The following is a 13852-nucleotide window of genomic DNA, read 5'->3' as shown; positions in this document are numbered from 1 at the left end:
AAAATCCGAAACCAGAAAATGGTATACTAAAAAAAAGGGAAAGAATAAATAGAAAGTAAAGTGAGCTTAGAAATATATAGAATGTGGAAGAAAGAAATTAAAGAAGAAATAATACATGATAATACATTTGCTTCTGTGGTATTTTCTAGAACAAGAACTAATATGTTAAAACTAAACATTGTAAGTAATAGGGGGAATGTAAACTGTCATTTTTTGGGATAATGAGGAAGATTTGACAATTTTTGTTGTTGTTTTGCCAGGAATATATAAAAGCAAGGAATGAAATAATTGAGCATCAACAACCATACGAGGAAGACCTAAAGAAAATAGTAAGATTATTTTTTTAGTGAAACAATTATAGAAAAAAAAATTAAACGTGATATGGAGGAAAAGACAAAACAGTATAAGGAGATAATCTTTGGAAGCGCCGTTGCAAAAGCTATGCCTCACCCCCGAACTTACGTTACATATCTATTGAAGTATCTACCTAATTATAATGAATTTTCTGCACATTGCAGCACTTGGCACCTACTACGCTTCTAGTAGTGTGCCCACTGCCCACAATCAGTGTTGTGGAGAGAGCAACGAGGAACCTGGAACCAGAATTCACTTTAATTCAGTAAGGAAGAAGCCAATAATCCTGATTAGAATCATTAGAACAGAAGCCGTAATTTGTGTTGATGATATAATGTTTCCTAGCAACAATCGATACACACTACAAAAAGCTATAAGCAACTGCCGCCGTTTGGAAGAACTAAATAAATTTACGTTTAGCACAAATCCACAGAAGTCTGCGGTTTTAGTAATTAAACACAAAAAAGAACAGGTTAAAAAGGTGAATGGATGGTTAGAAATGGAAGTATAGAAACTGTTAAGGAATATAAATACTTAGGAGAATGGTACTCAGAAAAGGGAATCCATAGTCTCAGCATAAGCAAAATGGAAGTGGAATACATGATACAAGAATTTAGTTAGTATGGAGACAGTAACAGAGTAGGAGATGTGGCATTGCTAGTGAGAAATTGAGAATAAATATATATGAGACAGTAATAGTACCTACAACATTTGCAAATATTGAGACATGGGGAGTAATGAAAAATAAAAGAAATGCAGAGTATACAGTAAACAATTATGAAAGGAATATTTGAAGAGGTTGCTACCACACCTTGCTGGGGGCTAATAGCAGAGACAGGAATATGGCCAGTTTAAAATAGAATAGAGTATAAAAAGATGATGCTTTTTCATTGCATCATAGCATCTGATGACAGACGACTAATTAAGGAGGCAGTGGAAGATAAAAAAAGAGAACCCTATGGAGAATGTTGGGGAAGCGTAACATAGAAATATGCAATAAATATATTAAAATTGAAGTAGTAAGAAAGCATAAAAAGCAAGAGCTCAAAAAAGAAATAAAAAGTAAAGTGGCAAATGAAATTAAAAGAAAAATAGAAACAAAGAAAGCAGAAATGACCAAACTGAGCTTTGTGAATAGCCTAGTAATGGCAGAAGAGACTACATAGAACTTAACACTAATGAGGCAGTAATAGTTATGAAATCAAGTTTAGATATGCTAGAATTAAAAGAAAATTATAGAAACGGGAATGATAAGGATAGACTTTGTGTGTTGTGTAGGGAGGCAGAGGATACTACTGAGCATATGTTTAACTGTAATGAGTTCAGGAAGTTTATAGATAATAACATAGGAATGGGGAATTTAGAAACACCAACTAAAGAGGTTGCTCGGTATATTAGAAAGGTCTTAGAAATTAGAAGTAAAAATATGCAAGCTGTGCTCTCTGTGTAGGAGGCGACCAATGATAATGAAGTTTCTGCAGATTGCAGCATTTTGCAACTATTACGCGTCTTCTAGTAGTGTGCCCACAATCTTCAGAAGTTCAGCTTGTTGTAGAGAGCAACGAGAAACCTGAATACCTGTAATTTTTAACCAATTGACTATTTCCATGTGCTACACTATCTAGACAAATTAAAATATCGTGAAAGGGAATGGAATAGAACGAAATTAGTAGTCAAGTAAGTGCGAATTAAGTCTGCATCCAAAAATAAACCTCCAAAAAGAAACAGGATGCCCTATTAGAAGGACATTTTTACAAGCTTGTACATTGAGTTGAAGGCTAAAGTATTTTATGTAATGTACCTAGGGTCGTTAGATCAACACTAACGCATGTAATACCCTTTAAAACTTTGTGTCATATTAAATAGGGTAAAGGATGATGTCTTGACTTACCATGTCCTTACTATTTTGGGGGATGCCAACCTCAAACCTAGTCAGTTTTACTTTTTTTTTTTTTTATGCAAATACACACGACCTATAATACTTTTAAACCACGCCTTCCTAATCAACTTTTATCATAAATGCCATACAGGGATACAATAGCTGACAGGATTTTTTCGACGCATGGCTTCTACTTTATGTAGTTCCTTGGGGTTGTAAGTGACATCCACTAATCAGGACAATGCAATTCAACTATGGCCTATTTAAGGTATTATTGTACTGTATTACAGGGCAATGTAACCTAGGAAAAAAAATACTTTTTTCTCTAGAAATAATTTGGATTTCTTCGAAAATGACACTCGTTCCCGTCGCAAATGAATAGTTTCAGAAATATATATATATATATATATATATATATATATATATATATATATATATATATATATATATATATATATATCCTATGATAGTGGGTGACCCCCAGTGGGAACTCGGGGTTTTTGGGTGGGGAAAACATACTAGGGAAACGGTATATAATGGTAAAACAACCCTTTTCTTCTCTATACATTACCTTCTTGTATATATAATAAACAGAGGAAAAGATAAAACAGTATAAGAGGATAATCTTTGGAGTCGTCGTTGCAGACTATGTCTCATGAAAAAATACGGTAATATTGAGCTGCGGCAATGTTAGCGTAACATGCTAACATTAGCAGTGTTTTTCATTTATTTTTTGTCATTCTACGGTTTGCTTGTAGTTGCTCTCGTTTGTTTGTTTTTACATAGCAGGTTTCGACCTTCTGCGCATAATCTCCCCCCCCCCCCCCCCTGCGCATAGACTCCACCTCCACTAATAGGATTTCTTCTTCTCTAGCTGTCAAATTTAGCTATTCGACTTCACATGCTATATTCAAGTATATGACTTGAACCAGTACAACTATTACCATCCCTTTTATGTAGTACCCTCGTATACATATTACGTTTGACCCCAGTATTACTCGTTTTATTATCCGATACCTTATAAAATCACCTCATTTTTTATTCCCATCAAATATTATTTATCATACACTCCATTTTATCCTTCTATATTACTTTTATACCTTTTGTTATTACCTTGTCACTCCCAGATTTCACATAAATACTTGTTTTGGACAAGTTTCCCATTCTGGTTCATTCATGTTTACTCCCTAGACTCCGTTGCTTTTCCGTTAACCAATCACGAACCCATACGTATGGAAAGTTTGCACAGGGGTATTGATATTTCCCTACCCCCACCTTCCAGCAAACCCTTTTCCGTGGAAACCTTTGTCCAAGTCAGGTCTTTGTTGGTTCAAGTGACGTCTTTTTGTGTATTTTACGATGGAAGTTTTAGAAAATTGTAACGACTGCAGTAATCCATACTTGAAAGTATTTTGGTGTATTACAATGTTGATAATTTTCTTAAATCTCGTAATGTAATAGACCAATGTTTACAGTGTTCAAGTGCAGTACTAAACTAAGACAAAGAAGTTAAGACGTTACAGACTCACAGTCACAACACCCCGGTGACCCACAAGTTTCATCGTCGCAGTCATAAAAGTAAGTCGTTAATTTCTTTAATTTTAATGTGTTAGTTTTATTATTTTGTTAGCGTGCGCAGCTCAACATTACCGCTTTCCAGTGCATACGAGCTTGACGTTTTATTTTACTGTGATCGTAAGCGAGCCAGTGGCGGAACAAGAACCATTATATTTAACGTTGCTAATGTTAGCGTAACATTGCTTGTTAGAGTAATATTGCTAATGTTATCGTGCGCAGCTCAACATTACTGCTTGCCAGTACATACGAGCTTTATTTTTTATTTTCCTGTGAGCGCAAGCGAGCCAGTGGCGGAACAAGAACCATTATATATAGTGTTGCTAATGTTATCGTAACAGTGCTAACGTTATCGTAACGTGAGTGAAGTGACACGGAATTTGAACTAGTCATTATATTTAAACATTTTAACAGAATATATGTAACAAAATACATTATATTGGGTTTGTGACCCAGGAACTTCTAGTTTAGGTTAGGTGGGTTTGTTAGGTTCTGTACCCTTTTTGTACCTTTTTATATTTTGTGTAAAGGGTTTATGGAAAAATACTTTAAAATACACATGCTAATATTACCGTAGCATTGCTAACGTTAGCAATGCCATCGTAACGTTGGTAACGCTGTGTAACATTGGTACTGTTGCTAATACGTGAGTGAAGTGACACGGAATTTGAATGTCATTATATTTAAAAATTCTAACAGAATATATATATATCAAAAGACACTATATTTAAACATTTTAACAGAAAATATATGTTTTCCTGTAGAAAATAACGTGATTTAACCAGTTTTCACCTTCATTTCATCTGTAATAACAGCAACCAGTTCGGCTACTTAAAGTTGGTCGAATTGGTTGTTCTGTTTGTTCGCGGTTGATATGAAGGTCAAATTCGGTCAAATCACGTTATTTACAGGAAAACATATTTTCTGTTCGAAATGAGAATCTGTAATACAGTAAAACTTTACCGGTAATTAGAAAGGCGTGGTTTAAAAGTATTATAGGTCGTGTGTATTTGCATTAAAAGTAAAACTGACTAGGTTTGGGGTTGGCGTCCCCCGAAATAGTAAGGACATGGTAGGTAAAGACATCATCCTAAGTTGGGTTAGGGGTGTATGTATTTATAGCGGGCACCTGTTTGTATTATTATGGTTGACTCAGAATACGGCAGTGTAAGGGGGGTCGCAGGGAGGGCGTGAGTCTCCCCCCCCATTAGGTATGTAGGTAAGGACATGGTTTGTAGGTTAGGTTAGGGGGGAAAGTTTAGGTCCATTTTTAATCAACACTTGAGGAACTGGCCGCTGATATACAAAGGCTCCTTGTGTTAAAAGTTACTATGAAAATTTGAAGGGAAGGTGGTGCAAGGTTGAATGGAGAGTTACTTGGAGGTGGATCAGTTTAAGTACTTGGGGCCTGTTGTTGCAGCAAATGGTGGAGTGGAAGCAGATGTGCGTCAGAAAGTGAATGAAGGTTGCAAAGTGTTGGGGGCAGTTAAGGGAGTAGTAAAAAATAGAGGGTTGGGCATGAATGTAAAGAGAGTTCTATATGAGAAAGTGATTGTACCAACTGTGATGTATGGATCGGAGTTGTGGGGAATGAAATTGACGGAGAGACAGAAATTGAATGTGTTTGAGATGAAGTGTCTAAGGAGTATGGCTGGTGTATCTCGAGTAGATAGGGTTAGGAACGAAGTGATGAGGGTGAGAACGGGTGTAAGAAATGAGTTAGCAGCTAGAGTGGATATGAATGTGTTGCGGTGGTTTGGCCATGTTGAGAGAATGGAAAATGGCTGTCTGCTAAAGAAGGTGATGAATGCTAGAGTTGATGGGAGAAGTACAAGAGGAAGGCCAAGGTTTGGGTGTATGGATGGAGTGAAGAAAGCTCTGGGTGATAGGAGGATAGATGTGAGAGAGGCAAGAGAGCATGCTAAAAATAGGAATGAATGGCGAGTGATTGTGACGCAGTTCTGGTAGGCCCTGCTGCTTCCTCCGGTGCCTTAGATGACCGCGGTGGTAGCAGCAGTAGGGGATTCAGCATTATGAAGCTTCATCTGTGGTTGATAACGCGGGAGGGTGGGCTATGCCACCCTAGCAGTACCAGCTGAACTCGGTTGAGTCCCTTGTCAGGCTGGGAGGATCGTAGAGAGTAAAGGTCCCCTATTTGTTTTTGTTTCATTTGTTGATGCCGGCTACCCCCCAAAATTGGGGGAAGTGCCTTGGTAGATGCATGTATGTATGTATGAAAATTTGATTTGTTCCGTAACCGAAATACAAACCACGCTATTTACATTGGGTTTACCTTTTAGGGTAGCTGAAATGACGAGCCAATAGTTTTTAACGAGGGTTAATTACCCCTGCGCTGGTTAGCGGGGGGTTAGGGGAAGGGTAGCTTGCTACCCCTCCCCCCCCCACACACCGGTGATTTGCCTCACTTCACTTTTGGCTCCGGCGATGAACAGATGTGTCTGTCCATCGTCCTCGTTGACAGCCTTTAATCTTTTTTCTGCTTTTTCTCTACAGCGTGTGTGTGTGTTAGAAGTTGACCACCTTTATTATTGCTATGCGTACGTGCCCTGGAATTGCCGGCCGCCCTTGTGGTACCTTTATGTCGGCCACGGATACGGATCCTCACACCCTTTGCCCGCAGTGTCGAGGCCGACGGTGTGATCAGGAAAATATGTGTAGTGAGTGCAGGGAGTGGTCTGCCTCCCAGTGGGAGAGGTTTGGCCGCCGGCGTAAGAAGAAGTCCAAGAGAGATCGTTCTCCTTCCGGGGTTGCCTTGAAGGAGGAAGGTTTTCGGGACTCTTCTTTCGCCGCCCAAACCTCCTCCGAAGCTCCCCCTCGTTCGGCTCCTAAGGAGAGTCGGCCGAGTGGTAGCGCAGGCCCTAGAGTTCTGTTTCCCGACCTTGGGTTGGGGGAGAGGGCGTCGCCTCCCATAGCGGGGCGGTTCCCCCTCCTCCTCCGGGGGAGGTTATTGATGAATCACTGTCTAATGATGATCTTTTACAGATTTGGGCTTTCCTGGGGCTTAAGGGCTTGCCCTCCAGGGTTGCCCTGATTGACCTTGTCCAGTTGGGGGCCGCCGTTAAGCAGTCGCCGGTGATAGCAGAGGTAGACCCTCTGTCTATCGTCGACGTCGTGGTGGCAGAGGCCTCCGACGGGGCGGGGCAATCCTCTGCAGGTGCAGTTGGGGATGTTGGTGCTGACGGCTCTCCTCCCCCTTCCGTACATCCTTCGAAGGGGGAAGGGAGTCCTACGGGCTCGTCTGCTGTCCAGCTTCCCTTTAAGGGGAGTGCCTTGACTGAGACTCCCCTTCGGAGGACTGATGGTCCTGATGATCTTCCTCGTGGCCGCCTTCGCCGTAAGGCTCACCGTCCGCTGCGTCACAAGGGCCTCCCATCCCCTTATAAGGGTGTTAAGAGGCGCCTTTTTGGATCTTCTTCTTCCGAAGGGGATTCTCCTCGTCGTAAACAGCCTACAGCTCCAGCTTCATTAGACCTCTCTGGGGATCGGTCTCCTACTCCTGCTAGAACTTCACCTTCTGGGGACCTCGTCACCCGACGGGCAACGGTCCCTTCGGGGCAATGGGATTCTTCCCTTACACGTGCAGTGTTAGCGCACAGGCGCTCTCCTGCTCGTCAGCGCTCTTCTGGTCGTCAATGCTCTCCTGCTCGTCAGCGCTCACCTGTTCGCCGGCGCTCTCCTGATGTTAGCCCTCCTTCTCGCCAGCGCTCTCCTGAGGACATCCTTCAACCTGTTGTTCCTGAAGAGCACTCAGCGCGCCAGCGTTCCCCTGCTCGCCCTTCTGCAGTGTTAGCGCACAGGCGCTCTCCTGCTCGTCAGTGCTCTTCTGATCGTCAGCGCTCTCCTGTTCGTCAGCGCTCTTCTGAGGATCATCGCCCTCTTGCTCGCCAGCGCTCCCCTGTGGTCTCTGAATATCGTGCAGTCCCTGTTGGGCGCCCTGCACGCCATCAGTCTCCTGAGCGCTCTCGCGATCCTCAGCTTGTTCCTGCACAACATCGCCCGCGTTCTCCAGCGCGTGTTTCTAAAGCACATGTTCGCCCACGCGCCTACGCGCTTCCTGTTCCTGTTCGTGAACGCGCCGCGCCGACTGTTCCTTCACAGGATTCCTCGCGTCGCCCTCTTGCTCGCCAACGATCACCAGCTCGCCAGCGTTCACAGACGATTCTACAATGGCCTGCTCGTCAGCATTCTCCTACGCGTCAGCGATCACCTGAACATCGGCGATCTCCGGATCGCCCGCGTGACTTATCGCCTGCGCGCATGCTGTCTCCAACGCGCCGTCGCCCAGAGATTCTAGAAGGACATGGTTCGCCCTCTACTAGCTCGCCCTCGCGCGATCGTTCGCCCGCGCGACCTACGCGCTATCGCTCACCGACGCGTCACCATGCGCCAACGCGCCATCGCTTGCCTGCGCACCAGCGTTCGCCAGCGCACCACCAATCGCCTGCTCGCAATCGCTCTCCCTCACGCTACAGGTCTCCTGACCAACGTCGCCAGCGATCTTCGGAACGTTCTCACTCGCCCACGCGGCAACGCGTTCCCTCGCCATCGCGCCAACGCATTCGTTCACCGGCTCGCCCACGCGCTCGTTTGCCTGTACGCCCTCGTGCCCACTCACCTGCGCGCCCGCGCGACCGCTCGCCTGCACACCCGCGCGATCACTCGCCTGCGCGCCCGCTCTCCTGCGTACCCGCGCGACCACCGTTCGCGCCGAATTTTACAGCCAGTGATAGCAGTAGGAACTCGTGTTCCCAGACAGCGCTCTGGATCACCTCCATCAAAACGCAGGACTGTTGTGCAGGACAGGGAAGGCACTTCAGAGAGGTCAGTGCGTCTTTCTTCCCCCTTTTCTTTTCAGGCAGGTCCAGTGGTGTCCACTCCGAAGGATCGCCCGATCCCTTTTCCTCCAGCGAGGATTTCGGACTCTGTGTCCGTGGAACAACAGACTTGGTTTGGTCCTCTGATGCGGGCGTTAGTGAGGGTAATGAAACCAGCACTCGCCGATCAGGGCAACAAACCAACGGCTGCCTCACCTACGCTGAAGAGAAAGAGAGGAGTGGACTTCGTGATGACTTCCCCAGGGAGAAGTTGGTTCCTAAGAGGTCTGTCGGGAAGGCCCCTTCCCCTGCTCGAGCATTTTCTCCTTCTCCCGTGGACGAGGCTTTTCCGTCCTCGGGTGAGTCCAGTGAAGCGGTAGTCTTCCCCTCAGCACCAAGGGGGGAGCCTTCTCTTCATGGAGGAGAATCGTCTCGTGCGGAAGGGCTCTTCGAACCTCTTTGTTGGGATCCTGTATCCCTCCCAGGAGGGAACCCAAGGACTCCAAGACCATCCCGAAATCATCTTCGAGGATTCGCCAGGAACCCGCGGCTCCCCGGGGGAACGTCCACGCTTCACCCCAGGAAGAGATTCCGGGGACAGGAGACTTAGCTGCCAGCCCGCAAGGAGGAGATCAGCAGGAATCTGAACATGCCTTCTGGCAGGTACTGAGCCTGATGAGGCAACTCAACGGGTTCATGGACCCCGTGATCGCCCCCCGAGAAGGCAAGGACACAGTCTTGGACGAAGTGTAAGACGTTCGGAAAGCCCCTAAGTCCAGTGCGGCTCTGCCCTGGTCTCGGGGTCTGAAGAGTGCCAGAGCCAGGGCCAACGCCCAGCTCGCGATTCTTGCCTCCTCCAGTCGTTCCTCTGCCGGGAACAAACTCATCCCTCCTCCTCGTCTCCAGCAGAGGAGGTATTTTGAGATCTTGGGTGAGTCCAGTCTCTCTCTTCCTCTCCATCACTCCGTGGAGGAGCTGGCGAAGGGAGTTCCCCTTGAGAAGCTCTCTGCCCGGCAGGTGTCGTTCTCGGCGTCGGAGATCCTGAGCCATGAGAAGGTCGCGAAGTGCGCCATGCAGGCCACTTCGTGGTTGGATTTTTGGCTAGAAACTCTGGGCATCCTATTGCGCTCCGAGGACTTGTCTAAGGAGACCAATAGGAAGGCCCTGGAGACCTTCTTACTCTCGGGCACCCGCTCCATCGAGTTTTTGGCGCACCAGGTCACCACCCTGTGGGCCAACTCGGTGTTGAAGCGGCGCGATGCGGTGACCGAGAGATTCCATCCGAAGGTCCCCGCCGTGGATGTGTGTAGGCTCAGACATGCTTCCCTTCTTGGGGAGAATCTGTTCGAGCCACAGGATATGGAGCGAACGGCTGAGAGGTGGAGGAAATCTAGCACGGACTCCCTCCTCCATAGGGCCCTTACAGCTCGGCCCTATAAGCCTCCAGCTCCGCCGCAACAGCAGCAGCAGCCTCGTAAGGCTCCGAAGCAGGCACCGGCAGTTAAGAAGGTGGTGTCTAAGCCCCAGCCCTTTCCAGCCAAGGTCAAGAGGGGCGGCAAGTCCTCCAGGGGAGGCAAGACTCCTAGGGTTAGCGGCCGCGGCCGCAAACCCTAGGGGTTGCAGTCCCCCTGCGTGTCCACCTGTGGGGGGATGCCTTCAGCGTTGCGTCCGCAGGTGGCAGCAACACGGGGCCGATGCTTGGACGGTTTCAGTGATCGGCCAAGGCTATCGCGTCCCGTTCACAATATCTCAACCTCCCCTGACAGCGAATCCAGTGTCGTTGAGCTCCTATGCCACGGGGTTGGCAAAGGGGCTGGCCCTTCGGGCCGAAGTCGAGACCATGCTCAAGAAGGGTGCTCTCCAGGAGGTCGTCAATGGCTCCCCAGGCTTCTTCAGTCGACTCTTTCTTGTAAAGAAGGCGTCTGGAGGCTGGAGACCTGTCATCGACCTCTCGGCTCTGAACGGGTTTGTCAAGCAGACTTCGTTCAGCATGGAGACAGCGGACACGGTCAGACTTGCGGTGAGACCACAAGACTTCATGTGCACACTGGATCTAAAGGACACGTACTTCCAGATCCCAATCCATCCGTCTTCCAGGAAGTACCTAAGATTCTGCCTAGACGACACGATCTACCAGTTCAAGGTGCTGTGTTTCGGTCTCTCCACAGCTCCTCAGGTGTTCACCAGTGTTCACCCTGATTTCATCTTGGGCGCACAGGAACGGCATTCATCTCCTTCGTTATCTGGACGACTGGCTGATCCTAGCAGACTCGGAGTCGACCCTTCTTCGGCACCGAGACAGGCTTCTAGGTCTTTGCCAGGATCTGGGGATCGTGGTAAACCTCGAGAAGTCCTCTCTGCAGCCGTCCCAACGACTGGTTTATCTAGGCATGCTGATAGACACCAATCTCCACAAAGCCTTTCCATCAGACGACCGGATAGCAAGGCTGAGGAGGGTGGCGGAACCCTTCCTCAGGCGAGAAGAGCTCCCCCCCAGTCGGGGTTGCGTCTCTTAGGTCACCTGTCCTCCCTGGCTCGTCTGGTTCCAAACAGCCACCTCAGGATGAGATCCCTGCAGTGACGGCTCAAGTCCCGGTGGAATCAAGGATCCGATTCCCCGGACATTCTGATCCCGATAGCATCTTTGGAACGGACGGACTTGTGGTGGTGGCTGGTCGACGAGAACCTGCGGAAGGGAGTGAGTCTTCTCGTCCTCCCCCTGGAATTGACTCTGTTTTAGGACGCGTCAAAAGAAGGGTGGGGGGGCGCACGTTCTGAACCAGAGGGCCTCAGGCCTTTGGTCAGAATCAGAAAAGTGCCTACACATCAATCTGCTAGAATTGAATGCCGTCTTTCTGGCTCTTCAGCAGTTCCAACGGACCCTGGCGGGTCACTCCATGGTGGTGATGAGCGACAACACCACGGTAGTGGCTTATATCAACAAGCAGGGAGGCACTTTTTCGCAGCAGCTATCCCATCTTGCAGTAGAGATTCTGAGGTGGACCGAAGTCCACTCGATAACACTATCAGCTCGCTTCATTCCTGGCAAGAGGAATGTGCTCGCCGACAGTAAGAGCAGGGCTTCGCAGATAGTGAGTACCGAGTGGTCTTTGGATCCGCAAGTAGCCAACAAAGTCCTGACTTTGTGGGGTTCCCCGACTGTGGACCTGTTCGCGACAGCGTTGAACTTCAAGCTGCCTCTGTACTGCTCCCCAGTCCCGGACCCCAAGGCACTCTGGCAAGATGCTTTCCAGCAACGGTGGGACAACATCAACGTGTACGCCTTCCCACCGTTCTGTCTGATGAGAAGGGTGCTCAACAGGACCAGACTAACGGTCAACTGTTCGATGACTCTGGTAGCTCCGCTATGGCATCACGCGGAATGGTTCCCGAACCTTCTGCAGTTCCTGACGGAGCTCCCGAGGGAACTTCCTCCACGACACGAGCTTCTCAGACAACCCCACTCCGACGTCCCTCACAAGGCCGTGGCCTCGCTTCGGCTTCACGCCTGGAGACTATCCAGCGTCTCCTCACGGAGAGATGCTTTTCGCAACAGGTTGCGGAGAGAATGTCTCGGCACCTGCGAAGGTCCTCTGAGGGAGTCTACCAGGCGAAGTGGAGAGTCTTTTGTGGTTGGTGTCGTGGGAGGGGTATCTCTCCACTCGATGCCACTATTCCAGCAATAGCGGACTTCCTCGTTTATCTGCGGGAGGAAATGCTCCTTTCTGTCTCGGCAGTGAAAGGCTATCGCTCAGCCTTAAGCTTGGCCTTCAGGCTGAAAGGCGTGGATATTTCTTCCTCGCTAGAACTCTCTTTACTCATATGTAGCTATGAGCTTACCTGCCCCCAGTCGGAAGTGAGACCTCCTCCTTGGAACGTGGTTCGGGTCCTCAGGGGTCTTGAGAGACCTCCCTTCGAACCATTACGCCAGGCCTCCGATCGCCACCTGTCTTGGAAGACGGCTTTCCTGCTCGCTTTGGCTTTGGCCAAGCGGGTTAGTGAACTTCATGGTCTCTCGTACGACATCGCCCATTCAAGGGGATGGGGGGAGGTAACGTTCAGGTTCGTCCCTGAGTTTGTAGCCAAGACTCAGAATCCTGGAGTGCCGGATCCTCGGTTCGACTCTTTCAGGATCGCGAGTCTCCGCTCTGTAACAAGCGACCCAGATCAGCTGCTACTATGTCCAGTGAGGTGTCTGAGGCACTACTTGAAGAGAACGGCTGCAGTCCGTCCTCAAGTGCGAGCATTGTTTGTGAGCACAGGCAGGACTAAGAGGAGGGTCACCAGGAACACCATCTCAGCTTGGATTCGAAGGGTTATCCACCATGCCTTGAATCCAGACCCTCCTCCGTCACGTCGCCCTAGGGCACACGATGTCAGGGGTGTTGCTACATCTCTGGCCTTCAAGAGAAACTTCTCTGTGACGCAGGTACTTCAAGCTGGGGTCTGGAAGCGTCAGACGACCTTCACAGCCCGCTACCTGCAAGACGTGACCCACAGGAGCCTCGATACGTTTTCTATCGGCCCTGTGGTGGCTGCACAACAGCTGGTCTAACCTCAGGCTCCTTTATGGACAAGTAGCAGTGGGTTGAGGGCGTTGTTACCCGGTTTTAGTCTGCGTGAATGAAAGAGTATGTCTGACCCTTACTTCTCCCTTCATTCTCCCCTCTCTTGGGGAAGCGGCATCCTGGTCCTCGCATAGCTGACCTCGACCTCTGCAGGTAACCCTTGCTTCTTTGTGCTCCTAGTATTAAGCTTAATACTGTTGCGTCCCCCATACCTTGACGAGGTGGTATTGGGAACGTCCTATCCTGGATTCCTATCTAAAGGTCTCAAGGTCAACTTCATAGGACGAGTCACACCTTCCTCCACACACAACTTATGTAGGCCACTCGTTCCCAGCGAAGCAAGGAACTTCTGAGGTGCAGGGGCTCCTTCTCTCAAGTGCTGCTCACTGAGGGATTGAGCCCCCGGGCAAAGCCGAAGTCAGTAAGGCTGGGGACTTTCCACCCTTCCTAAGGGGTAAGTCACCCAATGTAAATAGCGTGGTTTGTATTTCGGTTACGGAACAAATGACAAATTCGAAGATAATTTGTATTTTTCCTAACCATAAAAACCTTAGCTATTTACACATATGTGCCCGCCATCCCTGGCCCCCAAGTCAAGTCCTACCTCTAAGTGAAGTGAAGCAAATCACCGGTGTGTGGGG

The 13852-nt window shown here is 48.2% G+C and overlaps 1 protein-coding gene across 2 annotated transcripts in view; it reads left to right on the top strand.

Annotated features, from left to right (window-relative positions):
* Window positions 1–1835: 1835 nt before the first annotated feature.
* Window positions 1836–13852, top strand: part of LOC137656437 (gastrula zinc finger protein XlCGF57.1-like) — a 155775-nt gene continuing 143758 nt past the window's right edge. Inside the window, exon 1 of one of the 2 annotated variants that reach the window (XR_011046973.1) lies at window positions 1836–2031. The gene's annotated coding sequence lies outside the window, so the exon portion shown is untranslated. The remainder of the gene's footprint in view (window positions 2032–13852) is intronic. The other variant, XM_068390619.1, reaches the window with a different exon arrangement.

This window comes from Palaemon carinicauda, chromosome 1, assembly GCF_036898095.1.
Source record: "Palaemon carinicauda isolate YSFRI2023 chromosome 1, ASM3689809v2, whole genome shotgun sequence".
Classification (NCBI taxonomy): Eukaryota; Metazoa; Arthropoda; class Malacostraca; order Decapoda; family Palaemonidae; genus Palaemon; species Palaemon carinicauda.
This window is presented reverse-complemented; position numbering and strand designations above follow the sequence as displayed.